Below are 18475 nucleotides of genomic sequence, written 5' to 3' on the forward strand. Positions count from 1 at the left end.
TTGGCTATGTTAATTCTTCATTCTGTATTTTTCAATTTTTCTTTTTATTTTTTATTTTACTCCAACATCTCCTGTTTCCAATTCTTTATGATTTCTGGAAACTTAAACATTGATCCTCAGTTGGTGTAAACAGTAGCTCCATTTAAATCAATGGAGTTTTGAAAATTTAAGAGTCTGGGAAGGTTGTTTGTTTCTTTATTTCCCTTAAGTTACTAATAGGCATTTACAACCTTAACTATAGTTTAACAAAGTTTTTTTGTCCCTGCATGAAAACAGGTGTGGCAAATAGCTGCAATTACAAAAGATGTTACAAGGGTCTCAAATCTATCACAAATAAACAAATACTATAAATACTACAGTATCACCACAGAGTGAGTCCATTACAGATGTGCAGAACATTGAGGTCTCAGAAATGTTGATTGCTACTTTGTGTCAAAAGAATCATGCTCATTGTCAGATTGTCAAATTGACTAAATCAGTGTTTCCCAAACTTGGGACGCCGCTTGTGTAGGGAAAGCCTCTGGCAGCTGGACCAGTTTGTTTACCTGCTGCGTCTGCACGTACAGCCAATCGTGGCTCACAGTGGCCGTGGTTCACCGCCCCAGGCCAATGGATGCTGCTGGAAGCAGTGGCCAGTATGACCCTTGGCCCACGCCGCTTCCAGTGGTTCCCATTGGCCTGGAACAGCAAACCACGGCCACTGGGTGCCACATTGGCCGGACCTGCGGACAGGGCAGGTAAACAAACCGACTCGGCCCACCAGGGGCTTTCCCTATACAAGCGGCATCCCAAGTTTGGGAAACACTGCTTTATATGATTCTGGTGCATAATATTAATTTCAAACTTAAGCTCACTATAGTTAACTTTTGTTAACTCACCCCAGATTTGAACTCACACCCCAGGGGAAAGAGGGAGCTAAGGTGGCTACATGCCACCCTTGTACCCTTCCAAAGTAGGATGCTCCAGTGGCTTTAGCCCTCGGGGTCTAAGGTACAGCAGCCTCCCATCACTGTTCTGTGGGTTCCAGTATTGCCTGGAATCTCTGCAGCTTTGTGCACCACAGCCCCAACTCTGGAACACCCTTCCTCCTCCCAGTTCCACTCCACTCCCTGCAACACGACTGGCAAAGGTATCCAGCCCTTTTACCTGGCACAAAGAGGGCGGGGTGGAGCTGAGGATATTACTCCAGCATGTGGGGCAGAATATTCTCTTATATTTGGTCCTCAGGTGTCAAATCTGCTTCCCCTATTGGCCTGACACATTCTGAATCTGTTGTCCTTCAGAGCCCAGCGTAAAGTCCCTCTTTCTTCTCCAGGCTGTGACCAAATGGGAACAATTTATATTGGAGGGCAGGGGACTGGACTCGATGACCTCTCGAGGTCCCTTCCAGTCCTAGAGTTATGAGTCTATGAGAGAATGTATTTTGCTGTAGGCAAGCTTCTTTATCTTTTTATGAGAGGTTGTTTTCATTCTTTGTACAGTACCCAGAGACTTTGCAATGAGCACTTAACAAATTAAATTAATTAATTAATAATGTGAACAGAGGAGGCTTTTATTTTTGGAAATGCAGGGAATAAATCACTGACATCATTCATAAGTGCCCTCTGCACTGAGACTTTGTGTCATGTTTAGGGATATAACAGAGCCACCTGTTTTATTGTTGCTATTTTTTCTGGATATCCAAATAAAAGGCTTTAAATTAAACTGGATACCAATGTGATTCTGTGTAAAAGAAAAGATTCTTAACTCAAAAGTCATGATGCTTCTTGTGAGAGGTGGCGTTGGTATGTATATCACCCCACAAAGGGGACTCTCTCTTCATGAGCTGTTTCTCTAGAGTGCCCCTCAAAATTATAGTAACTATTGGTTGCAGTTTCTTATAGTATCTTTTTTTTGGCTGATTAATAAACTGTAGGGCTTGTCTACACTGTGCATTAGTCGATACCAGAGAGGTGTAAATTCTAGTGTGTACCAGTGTGTTGTGCAATAACAAGTGCTGGCATCCATGTATGAAAAGGGGCATTTGTGCACACACAAGAATATTTATTATTCACTATTTGTCATTTACAATATTTCAGTTGCCCAACTGAAGAGCAAAAGCATCACCATGATCTTGGGTGCCACTGTTATTAAAGTGAAATGTTTGCAAAATATCTAGAAGTTGAAATGTTTTAGTGTACACCATGCACAAAATTATCAGTACAGATGGCAGAAAACTTCAAGTCTGATCATGAACAACTCACAAAACGCTACATTTGTTGACTAATTTATTTGTAACACACTACTTAAACAACTCTAATAATGTGATCTTTGAAAAAATGTTAACTTTCAAAACCAATTTTTTTTCATGTGGATTTCACTGATTTAATTCTATCTGGTGGGCGGGGGGGAAAGGAGTTCAAAAGAAGCTTGCATAGGAAGACATATGCAGATCTGAGCTGTTGTTGCGCCCATGTTTCTTCTAGGGAAGCTGGTTTGCAAGATCCAGCAGCGAAAAGTCCACCCAGAAGGAATTGCAATGGCAGAAAATATCACAATCCCAGGCACAGTGGGCTCTGGAGATAGCTTAGAAAGAGGTCAGGACTGACCCAGTAGAAGATATGGAAAACGCAGCCAGTCATTACACTCTGTAAACAATCTAAACATTCCAGTGAGTCAAACCCTGCATGTGGAATTCTGGCAGTATGGGTGTAATTTTCATGGCCCTCAAAACAAATGGAGAATGAAATCAAGCCCCAGGAGTTTTAAACTTTCATCTCTACTGTAGGAAGCAAGCATGCTTTTTAAATCATTAAAATTATTCAACAGAATTCATCTTGAAGGGTGGGAAATCCCTTGCATTTTCTGAAATTTTAAAGCTTTAGGACTGTGCCTAAAAATGGAACAGTAATATGAAGACTAAGAAGAGAATGAAAACTAAGAGTCAAATTCTTCCAGATTCCAAGACATGATAGAAAGATCTTTCATTCCATAGTGAAAAAGGAGTGTGAACTGCAAACATCAACCATCAATGGAAAGAGAAATAGCGAGGGGGAAACATCTTTGGATAGGCACACATAGCTGTGCAGAATAAAAGAGTATGTCTATATGAAATGTGAGGGTAGAGTCTTCTTTAAAAATATCCTATATGGAATCCTCTCACCTGCCCTCTGTGAGGCAGGGTATGAAGGTACATACAGAAAGTATCTCAGTCTGAGAAGACTTAGGGTATGTCTACACAGAAACTAAACACTCTTGGATGGGTTGTGCCAGCTGACTTGGGCTCAGGCTGTGGAGCTGTGTCATTGCTGAGTACACGTCTGGGCTCAGGCTGGAGCTGGGCTCTAGTACCTGCAAGGTTGGAGGGTCCCAGAGCTTGGGCTGCAGCCTGAGCCCAAATACTCACATTTCAATTAAACATCCCTGCAGTCCAAGCATTGCAAGCCTGAATCAGCTGGCACAGGAAAGTGGGGGAGAGGGGTTCTTTGCTGTATAGACATACCTTCAGGTGTCCCATTCTTCTTTGTGGAAAACTTGGAAAGAGTCCAGCGGAGGGCAACAAAAATCATTAGGGGGCTGGAGCACATGACTTATGAGGAGAGGCTGAGGGAACTGGGATTGTTTAGTCTGCAGAAGAGAAGAATGAGAGGGGATTTGATAGCTGCTTTCAACTACCTGAAAGGAGGTTCCAAAGAGGATGGATCTAGACTGTTCTCAGTGGTACCTGATGACAGAACAAGGAGTAATGGTCTCAAGCTGCAGTGGGGGAGGTTTAGGTTGGATATTAGGAAAAACTTTTTCACTCAGAGAGTGGTGAAGTACTGGAATGGATTACCTAGGGAGATGGCGGAATCCTCATCCTTAGAGGTTTTTAAGGTCAGGCTAGACAAAGCCCTGGCTGGGATGATTGAGTTGGGAATTGGTCCTGCTTTGAGCAGGGGGTTGGACTAGATGACCTTCTGAGGTTCCTTCCAACCCTAATATTCTATGATTCTATGATTCTTCCAGGCTAATTGGGGTTAACAGGTATCTAAGAGGTCTTGTGTTTTCAGCTGGAGCTTGCTCCCTAGAGCCTCTCACCTGCACTGGCCACTAGCTGCAACAAAATTACAAACTTCACTTGTAAAATTACAACTTTAAAATCCTGTCCTTTATCCTTATGAATCCCAAACTGGGCAACCATGGTGAAAAAACCCACCAGACGCCTTGTCTTGGGGAAACATTTCTTCCTCATCCCCAAAACTGGAGAATGGTCAGATCCACAACTTGAGAACACAGTTCAAACTCTTTCTCTCTCTGTTATAGGGCAGGGCAGCAGCAACTGTATCACTATGTCTGCTGGCACTTTAGATCACAAGACAGTCTAATGGCTTCTTGCTAACCAGCCAGATCAATAAAACTGCATTATAAAGAGGTTTATGCACAAAATTCTTTATTTGCAGCAACATGAGTGCATAAAAATGTAGTTTCATAAACCTGTATACACTCAAGCTTTTACGCACTGTAGTGAGATTTTAGTGCTACATTCAAAAAGTTTTATGGGGATAAGTTTTCTACCCTGAAGTCTCAGAGCATAAATATTTATGTGGATAAGTATGCGCTTAAGTAAGACTTATACACATAATCTTTATGTGTTGAGATGAGACCTATGTGCTGAAATCCTGCTGAGCTGGCTGGTCTTGGAGATGGTGGCAAGCAGATGATAATTCAGTGAACCGTGCTCGCTATTTACCTCATTCTAAGTTATATTAATTCATATGTAAAGATTACAAGATATCCTTAAGAAGGAGTTGGAGTGCATTTTCATACCCTACATTTGGCTCTACATAAATAAATTTGGCATTAAATAAATAAAATGAATGGCAGCATTCCATCAAATCCCTCATTAAGCAAGCAACTTGATTATATTCTAATAATTCAATGGAAGTACTATATATATACGAAGTTCCAACAACACGTTCAGTATTAATGATCCTTGCACAAATGTTCAAAATTTGAAACTTGTCCTGGATGTGATATAGTCCCTATTGAGGACTATTATCTTTGATTGGCTAGACAAAAAAAGAGAAAAATCACTTCTGAACATGCTGAGCAGACATTTTCTAAGATTTTTTTAAAGCAGACCTGAATTGATGCTCCAGCTCTTTATGACACCACTCCACATTCTACCTTCTTGGCCTGAGCAAGAGGCTTTGCTCATAGCCTGCTAGTGGGCAACATGTACGGAGAATGAAAATAAAAAAAACACACACCAAAACCCTCCCCCATGACAACAAACCCTCAAAACCACACATACACACAAAAAACCCAGCTGCAGTTTCAGGGTCAAGAGTACAATAACAGACATAGGAAGTGTAAGGACTCTGCAGTTTTTCCTACACTATGATATTCTACACTTACAAATTTTTTTTTAAAATCTACCTTTGTCCATCACAATGATACACCCACTTTAGTGTACACAGATGGAAAGGAACAGTAGCAAAAATGAGAACTTACTTTTCACCATTCTGTTAATCTTAGATGGAGTGTGATCAAAGATTAACTGGGATCATTTCAATGTCAACACTATTAAGCTCAAAAAATCAGTTTTTCCTACTGCCATTTGATTAATTCAATGTATTAATTTGCACTGGACCTTGTGTATAAGCTGCACACTACTGAACCAAGAGTTAACAAGCAGATCTGGGCCTGAAGACCTCATTCAGCCACACCTCCTTTGTACGCTCTCGATGGAGGCAGAGCTCAGAAAGGAGCTGCCCAGTTTAGGCAGGGTGGATAGAGAAAGGGAGCACTCCTCTGCTGTTAGCGCCTGCAGAGAGACTGCAGGAGCTCTGCAATACCTGGACCAGACCCCGCTGTCAAACTTCTAAAGGCCCTCCCCTGGAGACAAGGAATGGTGGGCCATGATTGAAAGAGAAGAGCCGGATCATAGTCAGGGAGAACCTCCCACCTTGTGAGTCTAGAATCAGACCCTGTTGTGACTGCAGGGACAGAGGGAATAGAAGGAAGGAACCCAGGGAGCAGGCTTGGGGGTGTCCGACCCAGGCCACATATCCAACCTGCCAGTTAGAACCCAGTGGAGAAGGGAGGACCCAGGTTCCCCTCCTGCTGGCCTCACAGACCCTTGCCACTGGCTGGCACTTCCACAGATTCCTGCTACAGGGTGATACAACCGGACAGAGATATAAATCCTCCCCCTCTCTCCCCCCACCCATATGGACAGACCTATACGGCTTGGGTGGAGAGAAAGGCAGCACTGACCTTATTGATACAAGGATAAAAGTCAGTGTCTGGAATTTCCTGAATGATGGTTTTCCTATTGGTCAGCTGGTCACCATTGCAGCCATTAAAATAGGTGAAAGACACCATCTGAGTTGCTTTCTCTTGTCCACTGTCTGACTTTTTTGCACTTTCCTTCTGAAGACCATTAACAGTGTTATATTTCCCCTTTTTGCCCAAATTATTGTAGATAAGAATGTTGCTTGGTCAATATCTTTATGATATCAAAAGCATTTAAGGCTTCTCTTCCTATATGTAAATGCAATATAACTTTTAGTCCTGTGGTTTCTGTGGTAGACAGTCATTGCTAGAAGGTAAATGTCAAAATTTAGACCATAGGTGAGTGAAGTTCATGGCCTCCTAATCCTGGTGTAGTTAGGAGTTGGGGTGGTTCACTCCTGCTGATGCCGATGGAAGCTTAAACATGGGAGGATCCAACAATGCAAGAGAATTGGTTGCTTTCACATCAGTAAGGGTAAGCAATTCATTGGGTGCTATTTAAGGATTAGGATTAGAGGATGTATTATGGACCTTGTGGTTATAGCACTAGATTAAGATTCAGGAGTTGGCTTCTATACTGAGCTTTTGCTATAGACTTTCCTTGTATATTGGACAAGTCACAATCTCTTTCCTCCTGAATTTTTCACCTGTAAAATGGGGATTTATTAATGTTTGCCTGCCTCACAGCAGAGTTGTGAGGATAAATTAATTAATATTTGTGAAATGCTCAAATACTACAGCAATGAGCACCACAGAGAAACTAATAAATAACAAAGTGTACAAGATCACTGCCTTATCTGTGGTGAGAGGCATATAATCAGGGACTCTCTCCAGGAGAAAGTTTACAAGGACTAACTGCCCTTCAGCATCAGTTGATAACAGTTGCTATATTAATAAATTTGCAGCCAATAAAGCCTTTTAGCCATGTCAATAGCAATGCATCGTTATGGTCTTAAGAGGAGTAATGTAATCATGATGTAGATACATTTATTAATACAATGTATACCTGTTGCTCCTCTTCCCTCTACCTGTTGTCTGTCTGCTTATTTATTTATCTTTAGACTTTGAGCTCCTGAAGGCAGGGATCATGCCTCCTTCTGTGTTTGGAAAGCTTAGCATGCTGTGTACACTATCGGGAATAAATAATACATAATAATAAGGCTGCAGAGTCAGAGTTAAATTCACATGGAGTCAGGGGAAAAATGAAACTTCCACCTGCAATTTTAATTTGGCTGTGTTGCACATACGTCTGATTTTCTGCTCCTGTTTTGCTGGTTAGTGTGTAGCTTTATGTATTATTATTTCTGTCAAAAGATACAGTATGATAAAATAGTTAGGCTGTTAAATGTGTGTGACATAACATTCCTGAGAAACCCTTAACTCTTTGGAGTTTCCTGACTCTGTGTTATTGTTAACTCTGCAAACTTAACACTACTTTAAGACTTTTGTGAATTACCATATGTTTGTTATTAGACACAGCATAATCATTAAATATTCATTACATCATTATTTTAAAACAAAATACCCAATAGATGTTTACAACAATTTAAACTATCTCACATTTAATTAAGGTAGCAAGGGGATTTGAAACAAGATTCAGGAGGGAAGCCAAAAGAGCACATTTACAATGCCTCTCTTGCGTTTATAAGCCATTATTGATATAAAGCCTGGAAAAGACAGATCTAGTAGGAACCAGGGAACCCTTTTAACTTGTATATTCTGGGGGATGACTATGAAGAGCTCATACAGATTCCTCTATTTTCTGACAATCTTTATTTTTTTCAGTTTCTATCCTCACCTCCACCTTCATAGCACTTCCATAGATATAACTGATTTATAAAATGTAGCTGAGGTTTCTCTCTTGCTTAAACTACTGAGAACTATGTGGGTATGTATGCAACATACCTCGGATAAAAATTGGTTCAGTCTCTGGGCCAAATCCTGCAACTGCCACTGATGAAAACATCCTACATCACGCACGTTTGTATTCTTAGAGGACTGGGAAGGGATATCTTAGGCTATATTACCTTTAACACTAATTCAACCATCCCATATCACATAATGTTACCTGTTGTCTCCATCTTTGGAGAGAGGGTGAAAAGAATATGCAGCTGGCTGTTTAGCTGTAGGCAAATTAAGGAAGACCTGGTGCCGGATCGTTTTACAGGTTATATCACTCTGTGACTTCCTCAAACTGAGTTCTTTTTTACTATGAAGACAATAGGAGCACTGTAGCTACCATGCCTTTTTACTACTACAGATACCCTAGCAATATAACTTTATTATTGTATTTGTCAATTTATTTTCATTTCACAACCCTCTGCTACAGACTGCTGCTTTAAAAGCTCAGCTCCACTCTAAAGCATAGCAATATACAGAATGGAATACTGAATTTATTAAGTGAAAGTTACTGACTCCAGCCATTAACATGAGTCTTTCTTCCTTAGCTCTGCTTGTTTCGAATAATCAAAAAAGTTGACTGAAAATGGCATCATCTCGAACCTATTGTCTCTATGGCACTGCTGAATTGTACAGTAGAGGACCAGGATGACTCCATACTGAGGAAATAATTGATACTACTGATACTTCAACTGTGTCTTACATTTCTATGGTGTCTTTGAACGCAAATTTCTTTGCAAACTATAGCATGTATAGAGGAACCATTACTAAATGCAGAGTCCTTTGCATGGAAAACTTCACCACGTAACAATACACAGCAACACTACATTTCAGTTAAGGACAGGAAGTTAAAAAGCATGCTGTATGCTATTTAAAATTCATGCAAAATTTAGGTAGGTAAGCACAGTGTAAATAACCAAATTTGAATTTGGCTAACACACATAAATAACATCCCACTCTTGAGAAAAGTCCCTCCCATAGACATTCCGAAAATGTAAAAAGCAAGGGTGTTAATTTTATATCTCATCTAGAGATAGATTCACAGTTAAATAACGAGAGGGTCCTCTTTCCACCTTCTTTTCCAAAGAATGAAAAGGATAGAGAAACATAAATGTAACTGTTTCAAGAGGGAAAATTAGATTCATTGGCTCTGGTTCACACAACTGGATATGATATGAAAAAGAATTGTATTCATGTATCAGTCTCTTGCATTCTCATTTCCTCCCACCTCCTCTTCCACCTAGAACAATTATGGTAAATACCAAAAATAAATCTGGCTCTTGCTGACTATACTACTACAAAAATGTCGTGTCAAAAATTCACAGTTGTATGTGAACTTGGCTGGTCTCTGTATAAGAAAGTGCACATTCCAGATGCTTTATTTAAAGTGGTTCAGAAAAAAAAATAATGAAAAAAGAAACAAACAAGTACTGTTAACTAATTCTGTATCTGTTAGCCATCTCAGCTGATGGCTCCAGAGAAAATAATAATACAAATATAACAATGATAGATAGATAGATAGATAGATAAATAAATAAATAAATAAATAAATAAATACAAAGATTTTGGGGTCCATTCAAAAGCACCTGATGGTCTGGATTTGGCCCGCAGTCCACCTATTGATTACCGTTGCTTAGACTATTTCCCACCTTAGTTAGTACACCTGAGACACACATGCCTAATATCCTTTTAAGATGTCAAAAATACGACAGTTTCTCTGATAATATCCATGGTCCTCAGGAAAAAAAAGCAGGGAGAACGAGAAAAATTAGGACCAGAACAAAAAAAGGAGGCCAGACCTGAGAAATCAGCCATCTGTTTTTTTCAGGAACCATACAAATTAGGGGTAAAATTCTGGCCCCAATGAAAATCAATGTGAATTTTGCAATCGATTTCACTAAGGTCAGGATTTCACCTTAGGTTACTTATTAAGTGGCATGTGGGTATAACTGAATAGTAGATATTTTAAATCTGGATAGGCTCTACTTAAGTAACAAAGATACAAATACACAAAAGTAATTACAATGCTTCAGAGTGACTGGACTTCCTATCTAGAGTCCACATGACATTGCAGAAAAGAATAAGGGAATTCCACTGCTTAATATCCTTTTTAGTAGTTCCCCACAGATCTATTTGTAAGGGGACTGTTATCCCCTTACAAACATTCAGTGGGGGTGTTTGGTTGCTAGCTCCCAGCACTAAAAGGGGAGGGATCGATGGCAAATCAGGACCCTGAGACTGACAGTCCCCAGGAACAATGGCGAGAGACCAATGCTCCAGGTCAGCCTGATTGACAGGACAGGCAGGCTAATCAAAGAGACAGAAGGCCAGGGTGGGTCCTGTCCTCCGTGAGCTGAAATTGCCTGGGTCTGACAGAGTGGGGCCGAGCTAAGGCGAGAGTAGGGGCCCAAGCTAAGCTGCTGGGAGCAGAGCTGCAGCCCAAAAAGCCAGAACACAGCCCAGAGAGAGCAGACCTGCCCTAGGAGCAGAGCTGCAGCAACCAGAGCCAGAGGGGCCAGACAAGCAGCCCAGGAAGCAGGTGAGAGCTACGAGAGATTCACAGAAGCAGCCTGCAGAGCAGACCTGCCCTGGGAGCGGAGCTGTAGCAACTGGAGCCAGAGAGACCAGAGAAGCAGCCCAGGGAGCTGAAGGCAGAGCAGCAACAGCAGCCGTGCTGAGGCAGAGTGGAGCTGGGGCTGGAGCAGTACGGAGCTGGGTGCGGTGAGCAGCTGGGGAGAGCGAGGGGGACCCTGGGCAGTGGGTCCAGCACAGGGAGACGCCTCAGCCAAGGGGCTCTGCAGGCCAGACTTGGAGGGGGATCATAACCCTGACAGAGCAGGGGTGACACTGGGGAGAAGGGTCCTGCCACCCAGAGCCTGAGAGTGTGTGGCCACCACCAGAGCAAGTGTCTGACCCGCAGCGTCCCTGCAGCACAACCAGGGCCTAAGAAGAAGGCCTGGGACCTACAAGGAACAGACTGTGGAGTGCCCTGATGTCCAGAGACACTGTTTGTGATGGTCTCTGCCACAGAGCGGGGTGATGTGTTTTCTTTTAACCTTTCCCATTTTTCCTTATTCTTTTTTTTTAATTAATTGTTAATTACATAACTTGTATTTGCTTTAAATTGTATGATGTGATCAGTGGGTCAGGGAGGTGTGCAGTGCAAAGAGAGTACCCTGGAGTGGGGACTCTCTAGCCCCTGTCCTGGGTGACCACAGCAGGGTTGGGGGTTGAGCCACCCAGGAATCCTGGGCCCACCCTTGTTGGGGTTATGAGGACTCTGCCAGACAGGAGAGTGGAAAGGGAGTCCTCAAGGGCAGGGAGGCCTCTGGGTAAAGGAAGTGGGAGCGAGGACTCAGATCCTTTCGCCAGCCCACTTCACCGGGGTAGTGCAGAAGCCAGGAAAGCTCCCCACAATAGCGAGACCATTCCCCCGCTTACATATTTTTATCATATATATAATGCTCTAATAAAGGGCCCTGCTTTCTAGAAGATCTGGATGCAGCTTCTAGACCCTGAATGTGATTTACCAGGCTAGCAAAGGATTGGAAACACCCACACAAGGACTGAGCTTCTTGACCACCAGGTTAGACTGCATTAATTCACTATATCTATATCTATCTATATATGAGCATATGTATTGTGAAACTAAAAGGCCTCAGTCAAGAATGGAACAGCCCATCTGCCCAGCAACACCAGCCACTGAAAGCACATCATTCCAGTATTTCACTCACTGAATGGACTATCTATTGAATACAAGTACAAATTCAAAATCTGAATCCTAGTTATCATGTACTTCCATGGAACTAGTCCAAGACACCCCTCTCTCTGTGGTCATGACATTCCATAGGACCCACAAAACTGTCAAATTCAATGGTTAATCTCATGAAAGGAAGAGATGGGGTTTTTTGACAATAGGCCTAAGACTTCGGAACTCATAAACAGAGGAAAGCAGAAAGATGAGCTTTCCAAATGTAAAGATAACTCACTTCTTTGACTTAGTGTTTGCACAGCTACAACAGAAATCAGCTCCAAAGAATCGACAAGGTGGAAGAGGAGAAAGAGGTGAAGTCAAGAAATAAGTGGTAGGAAGAAGGATTAGTAAGAAAGGAGAAGAGAACAGGAGAAGGAAAAAGAAATACATTAATGAAGAAACAACCCCACATTCTTAATGGAGACCACTAACCATTTTTAGCAGTGAACTCTTTTGTAAGGTGTTCAGATGATATGATAACGGGTATGATAGTTAGATTTGTGTCAGTCTACTGTAAGCCCTCTGGCTCATTAATAATCAGTGTTGATGAGTTCAATCATTACTCAAAATAATGTTATTAATTATTCCAGGACTACTATGGGTTTCCTATTATGAAACACACTAAATATTTTTGTCTAGAAAGTATTTTTTTTAGTGATAGAAAAATAGATCTTCAGTGTTATATGGAAATAGAACTCTCTTTTTCTCCAACAATTAAAACATTCATCTCTGAGGCTTACTGCTTTTAAATAAAAATGGCTGTGATAACACTATATGACAATGTGATACACATATGGTCCTAGGTACCATTAGGTCATCATTTGCAATTTCAGTGATGACTGTGCTCCAATTCTTGCTCTTCAGTGAATTCTCAGTGGAAACCTCATTTCTCTCAGGCAGTCTGCTAACAATAGGATCTAGGATTTTTCTAGTTTATTTTTTGTGTGGTTTTACTAGATAGAAAGCCCAATCTCTGACAAGCTTTTCACAGACATATTTCTTTTGCTCAATCGTACTGTGAAGATTTCCCCCCCGTCAAATGTTTTAACTACAGTTTCACAGACTTCAGCAATATTTAAATCCCCGTGAAAGCTGTTGAAATTCTGGAATGAGCTTTAATTCATGATTTGACCTGCATAAGGATAAATAATATGCATAAATTTTTATGCATTATGTTCAGCTGGTACAGACAAATGTATTAATCTGTTTTAGTTACACTGAATAACTGAAGTTTGGCAGTTTTATGCATGTGTAAGTGATGAATATTACAGTAAAAGTAATATGAAGGATTACAGGTAAAGAGCCAGGAAACAGAAAGAAAAGTCTTCCCTTTTTGGTATACTACTACCTATTTACTCTGATAAAGACTGATCACTGATGTAAACAAACCAGAAAGTGATGCATCCACTTGCCTGATTAATTTATACTTCTGTTTTCAAAGATTGCAATATGCTTAATTGTGGAATTTACATAATCTAGGACCTAAAATGTGCTAAAATTAAAGAGTCCCAAGAATAATGCATAAGGAGAAACTCTAGATTTTGACTATTTAAATCGCAATTGTGTGTGTTTTTATCATTTGGGAGCATACAATATGCATTTTCCCGACCATACAACTAGAATTCTAGTTGCAATTCAGCCAGTTTTATTCTCTTTAGGTTCTTTTTAAAGAAATAATCAAAAATAGATTTGAGATTTTACAAGATTAGTATCCCTATTCTACTGAGAAAAGGGGATCTATTTTCAGAAATAGAAAAATCATAGTTCTTTCTGCTGGGCTTTAAAGATCTCTAAAATCATGAACTCATATGTTCCCTTCTTAAGAATAGGTATGAAATTGGAAGCACAGGAATGACTATGCTGACATCTGTGTTAGTCCTCTGTTTTCTAATTCATAGTGTGAGCTCCTGTGTATGTTTTCAGAAGCCTATGCACACTGTGAAAAGGGAATGGAAATAAAAGGAAAATAGAAGGGTTTCCCTTGCTAGAAATTGGGAACATGTAACAAAAAGAGAGGCTGCCACTTTCCAGATTCCTTATTTTGACAGGGTCTCTTACTTCTTTAAAAAACAGAAATTAACAAAACAACTGTGGGTTTTGTGTCTTGCTACCCTCCTGCCACCATGAGAGCTGATCCTTCCCCATTCCTCTGAGTGTAATATATAACAAACAGATACAAAGGCTAAAGGCAGGCTTTTAATAGTTGCAGTTAGGAGGAGGGAAGCAGTGCCACAGAAACACTTTTAAGTAGAAAGGTTTCTCTGCAGATAATCACCCATGGTAAATTAACATGAAGTCCTCCAGTACGAGCACATTTTACATACTTTCTAATGGAATACACTGTTTTTCTTCAGGGTTTTTATCCAGAATATTTTTAATTGATTGCATATCATACACTACTCACAATTCTGTTACCTTATTGGAAGTCAAAACACATGCCCCACTCACACACTACACTGCAAATCTTGTTCAAAGAAGCATCCACACATACAAGCAAATTTTAAAAGAACATTACCAAAAATCTTATTGAAATGGCTTATTCTTTTCTACCTGCCAGAGTAGAATTTTTCCAGTAAAATTGAGATAAAACATGAACAGGGAGTAGAGAAGAGAGGAAGGATCAGAAATAATATGAACTACCTTGAATATTTTTTAACTAGTTCTTCCTAGCTTTGAAATGGCTTGGCCTTGAAATTCCATCTGTTTTCTAATGATTCTCCAAGTTTCTCATAGTGAACCACATCTATATAGAGAGGCTGTTTTACAGACCACATCCAGTCCCATTCTTTCTAACTTACCTTCCTGCCCTCAACCTAACAACCACCCTGGGGTAACTACACCATTTCCTTATGTAAGGAAATAGTTCACGTCTCTTTACTTGTTTTTTTTAACACAGTTTAGTACCACTAGACTAGTCAGCTCTGTGAGAGCTCCCTGCAAATACTTCACGGGAGCCATCTTCTTCATCTGTCGGGTATAGTGAGAATCGGTGTCTTTGACTAGTTGTGAAGAGTGTTAGTGAAGATATCTAAGACCAGATTGAGACTGTGCTCCCATAGATCTGAGCGTGGGCAATTCCTTTCTTCCATCCCACTTGCTCAAAAGGGGAAACAATCTGTACCAACTCTTTATTTTGAAAATAATTTCCCCATTGCACCAGTTCAACTATCAGCTCACTATCAACCCCTTTCCATCTTCCATCCTTTTCCCTCTGGAAAGCTGCCACATGTGCAGACCTCACTTTTGGCCCTGAACCTGAGCTGAGATGCAAGGTTGCCATGCAGAGGGCATGGAGTCTTATTCTCACTAGGGGTATGTCTACGCTGAAGCTGGGAGTGTGCCTCCAGCCCAGCTAGACAGATGTGTACTAGCTCTTCTCAAACTAGCATGCTAAAAATAGTAGTGTAAATATTGCCACACAGGTGGTAGCACAGGCTAGCCACCTAAGTACAAGCTTGCCTGACCCCCCTGGGTCCAACACCACTATTTATAGGCTCAGTCCCAGCTCCAGTGCTGACATACCTTTAATCTCCTACACAGTTGTGCTAAAGCCAGAAATGATGTGGTCCTAAAGAATCAGGTTTATAAATCCTATTGTGACCCTGGTCACCTGATCACCATAATAGGGAGAGAGATCAGAGAGCAACAAATAGGGAACCACGCTGGTGTGCGTGCGTGTGTGCGCATGAGCGTAGGAGAGGCCTGAAGAATGAAAGAGAGAGGTGCCCATCAAGCAAGTTAAAGATGCTCAAACCAATCCATTTTTGGGTTCTTTATTTAAAAAGCTCTTCTCCCCCTATATGTAGCTACCTCCTAAAAGCTGGGGTGCAGGTGGCACCTCATCAGCTGACCAAGAAGATGAAAATGCCATTAGTGCTCCTAACAGTGAATAATACTTTAAATATTGTTTTTAAACCTTAATACAATTCCCAGGCAAAGAACGTTGTATGTTTACAGCCTTACCTTCATCTTAACAGTGATGGAAGTGAAGAACAAAAAACCTTTTCAGGGAATCTCAGTTATTTTCAAACAAAACAAAAAAACTAAAACAGCAGAAAGTATGAAAACGCAAAATTAAGGGCACCCAAACAACTTTCTCTCTCATCTTCCATCACTGTCCTCAGAACCACCAAAACACATGAGACAATCCTACAATCTAATACCTTAATTGCAGTGATATTTATTAACACACTGATTGATTGGTGCAAAATCAAGCCACACACTCCAACATTTCCCCATTTCACAGGCAAACCTATGCAAATGAAGTGAATTTAAGATGACCACAACAGCAGAAAGTCCATATGAAAACCTCTCTCTCTTACATGGTAAGTGTGACAACAATACAAGATGGAAGGACCATGGGTATAAGGGCAGAGTTAGGTTGGTTAAGGTGATATAAACTGGGCATTTCCTAACATCTTAATGTTTAATGGCATTTTTTTCTTTTTATTTCCGTTTTCTATTTGTTTTTTGTTCCATAACTTGGAATTTCCTGGTTAATTTTTCAAAAAAATTACAATTGTCTTCTCTTCTCAAGCAATTTATATTTATAACTGTTACTCTAGCTAAAATTTGTCTAGTGGGAATATACACTTAAATAAAAGTGCATATAATGATACTAGGATACTTTTGTGAAATGTCTGCATTAAAGAAATGGTAAAAAATCAAGTTTAAGAAATACAATATTGTAAAACTGCAAGTTTAACAGAAGGACTTCTTCAAGTCAACCCCAAGAGGAAAATAATAAGTAATTTTAAATTAGGCGAGCTATACAGTATATTACTGGACATAACATGGCTGTTAAATGTTATACATTTGTTCGTTACACTGTTTGTTTGTTGAAACCAGGCACCTCTTACTGAGGTAAAGAAGAATGATACTGTACTGCATTTATTAATGACTTAGATAAATATAAATAATTCATAAGTCATATTCCTAACTGAGGTATGAAATAGCTGATAATAAATTATTGCCTGAAACCCTTTTTCTGCAGTGAAGCCTTTAATTTAAGGGAGTAGAGTGTGAAATACTACTTTCTAGATCCTGTGTCTGATGAAATTATGGGAATACCAATGTCTTCAAAATGTGCTCGCTCCAAACAACATTTTAATTATGTGCTCTACAGTGGACTGAAATTCAAAAAACAAAAAGCCCTCCACATGGGTCTGATTCATCAAAAAGAAAGCTTTAAGTGAAAAATATTCAGCAGAATTTCATTGTGCAGCGGGAGAGAAAAGTAAACAAACAAACCACTGTATGTGGGGGGAAGTGGTGGGGAGAGTGCATGTGTGCATGTGATCTGAATGCCAATACATTGGTCTGGACAAATAAATTTATGTGGAAGCCACATGTGCACAGAATAAGTATACGAGCACCTTCCTGTAAAGAAAAATAACTAATGAAATATACATTTTTCTGTAAGGGGAAGAAAATGAAATGTTAACAAATGTGGTTTAGCCAGTATCCCTTTAGAAATGAAAGTGAAAAAGAATACACTGAGAAATGGCATTCCTGAACCAACAGAATGTGAACGCCTGAGAGTCTTATTCTAACCTATTGAACTTCTATGAGTATGTTGATTTCTGGAGCTTATGGCCAAAGCAACTCTGCTAGAAGACTGTGTATTTCTATTCATATTCATTTCATTTGACATGGACAGTATATTTTTTTAGGTCATGACAGTATGAATTCTACTGCTAATTTACTAATTTAATAACGCCACTAGCTGTCACCTTCAGTCCCCAACTAAAACCTCTCCAGTGCATCATCAGGGATCTACAACCTATCCTGAAGGATGATCCCTCACTCTCACAGACCTTGGGAGACAGGCCAGTCCTCGCTTACAGACAGCCCTACAACCTGAAGCAAATACTCACCAGCAACTACACACCAAACAACAAAAACACTAACCCAGGAACCTATCCCTGCAACAAACCCCGTTGCCAACTCTGTCCACATATTTATCCATCATAGGACCTAACCACATCAGCCACACCATCAGGGGCTCATTCACCTGCACATCTACCAATGTGATATATGCCATCATGTGCCAGCAATGCCCCTCTGCCATGTACATTGGCCAAACTGGACAGTCTCTACACAAAAGAATAAATGGACACAAATCAGACATCAAGAATTATAACATTCAAAAACCAGTCAGAGAACACTTCATTCTCCCTAGACACTCAATAACAGACTTGAAAGTGGCAATTCTTCAATAAAAAACTTCAAAAACAGGCTCCAACGAGAAACTGCAGAACTGGAATTAATTTCCCAACTGAACACCATCAGATTAGGTCTGAATAAAGACTGGGAGTGGATGGGTCACTACAAGAACTGAAAAAAGCTCATTTCCCCATGCTAATTTGCCCCTACTGTTACTCACACCTTCTTTAGTATAAGGGTAAAAGGGTAAACTGAATGACATGAGTAATTATAGACCTATCAGTCTGATATGCCTCCAGGCAAGATAATGGAGGGGCAGATATTAAACTCAATTACAAAAGAATTAAAGGAAGTTAATATAATTAATGGCAATCAACATGGATTTATGGAAAATAGATA

At 40.3% G+C, this 18475-nt stretch overlaps 1 protein-coding gene across 3 annotated transcripts in view; it reads right to left on the reverse strand.

Annotated features, from left to right (window-relative positions):
- GRIK2 (glutamate ionotropic receptor kainate type subunit 2) overlaps positions 1-18475 on the reverse strand; it is a 595148-nt gene that overhangs the window by 20462 nt on the left and 556211 nt on the right. The window lies entirely within an intron of this gene.

This window comes from Gopherus flavomarginatus, chromosome 4 (assembly GCF_025201925.1).
Source record: "Gopherus flavomarginatus isolate rGopFla2 chromosome 4, rGopFla2.mat.asm, whole genome shotgun sequence".
NCBI classification, from domain to species: Eukaryota; Metazoa; Chordata; order Testudines; family Testudinidae; genus Gopherus; species Gopherus flavomarginatus.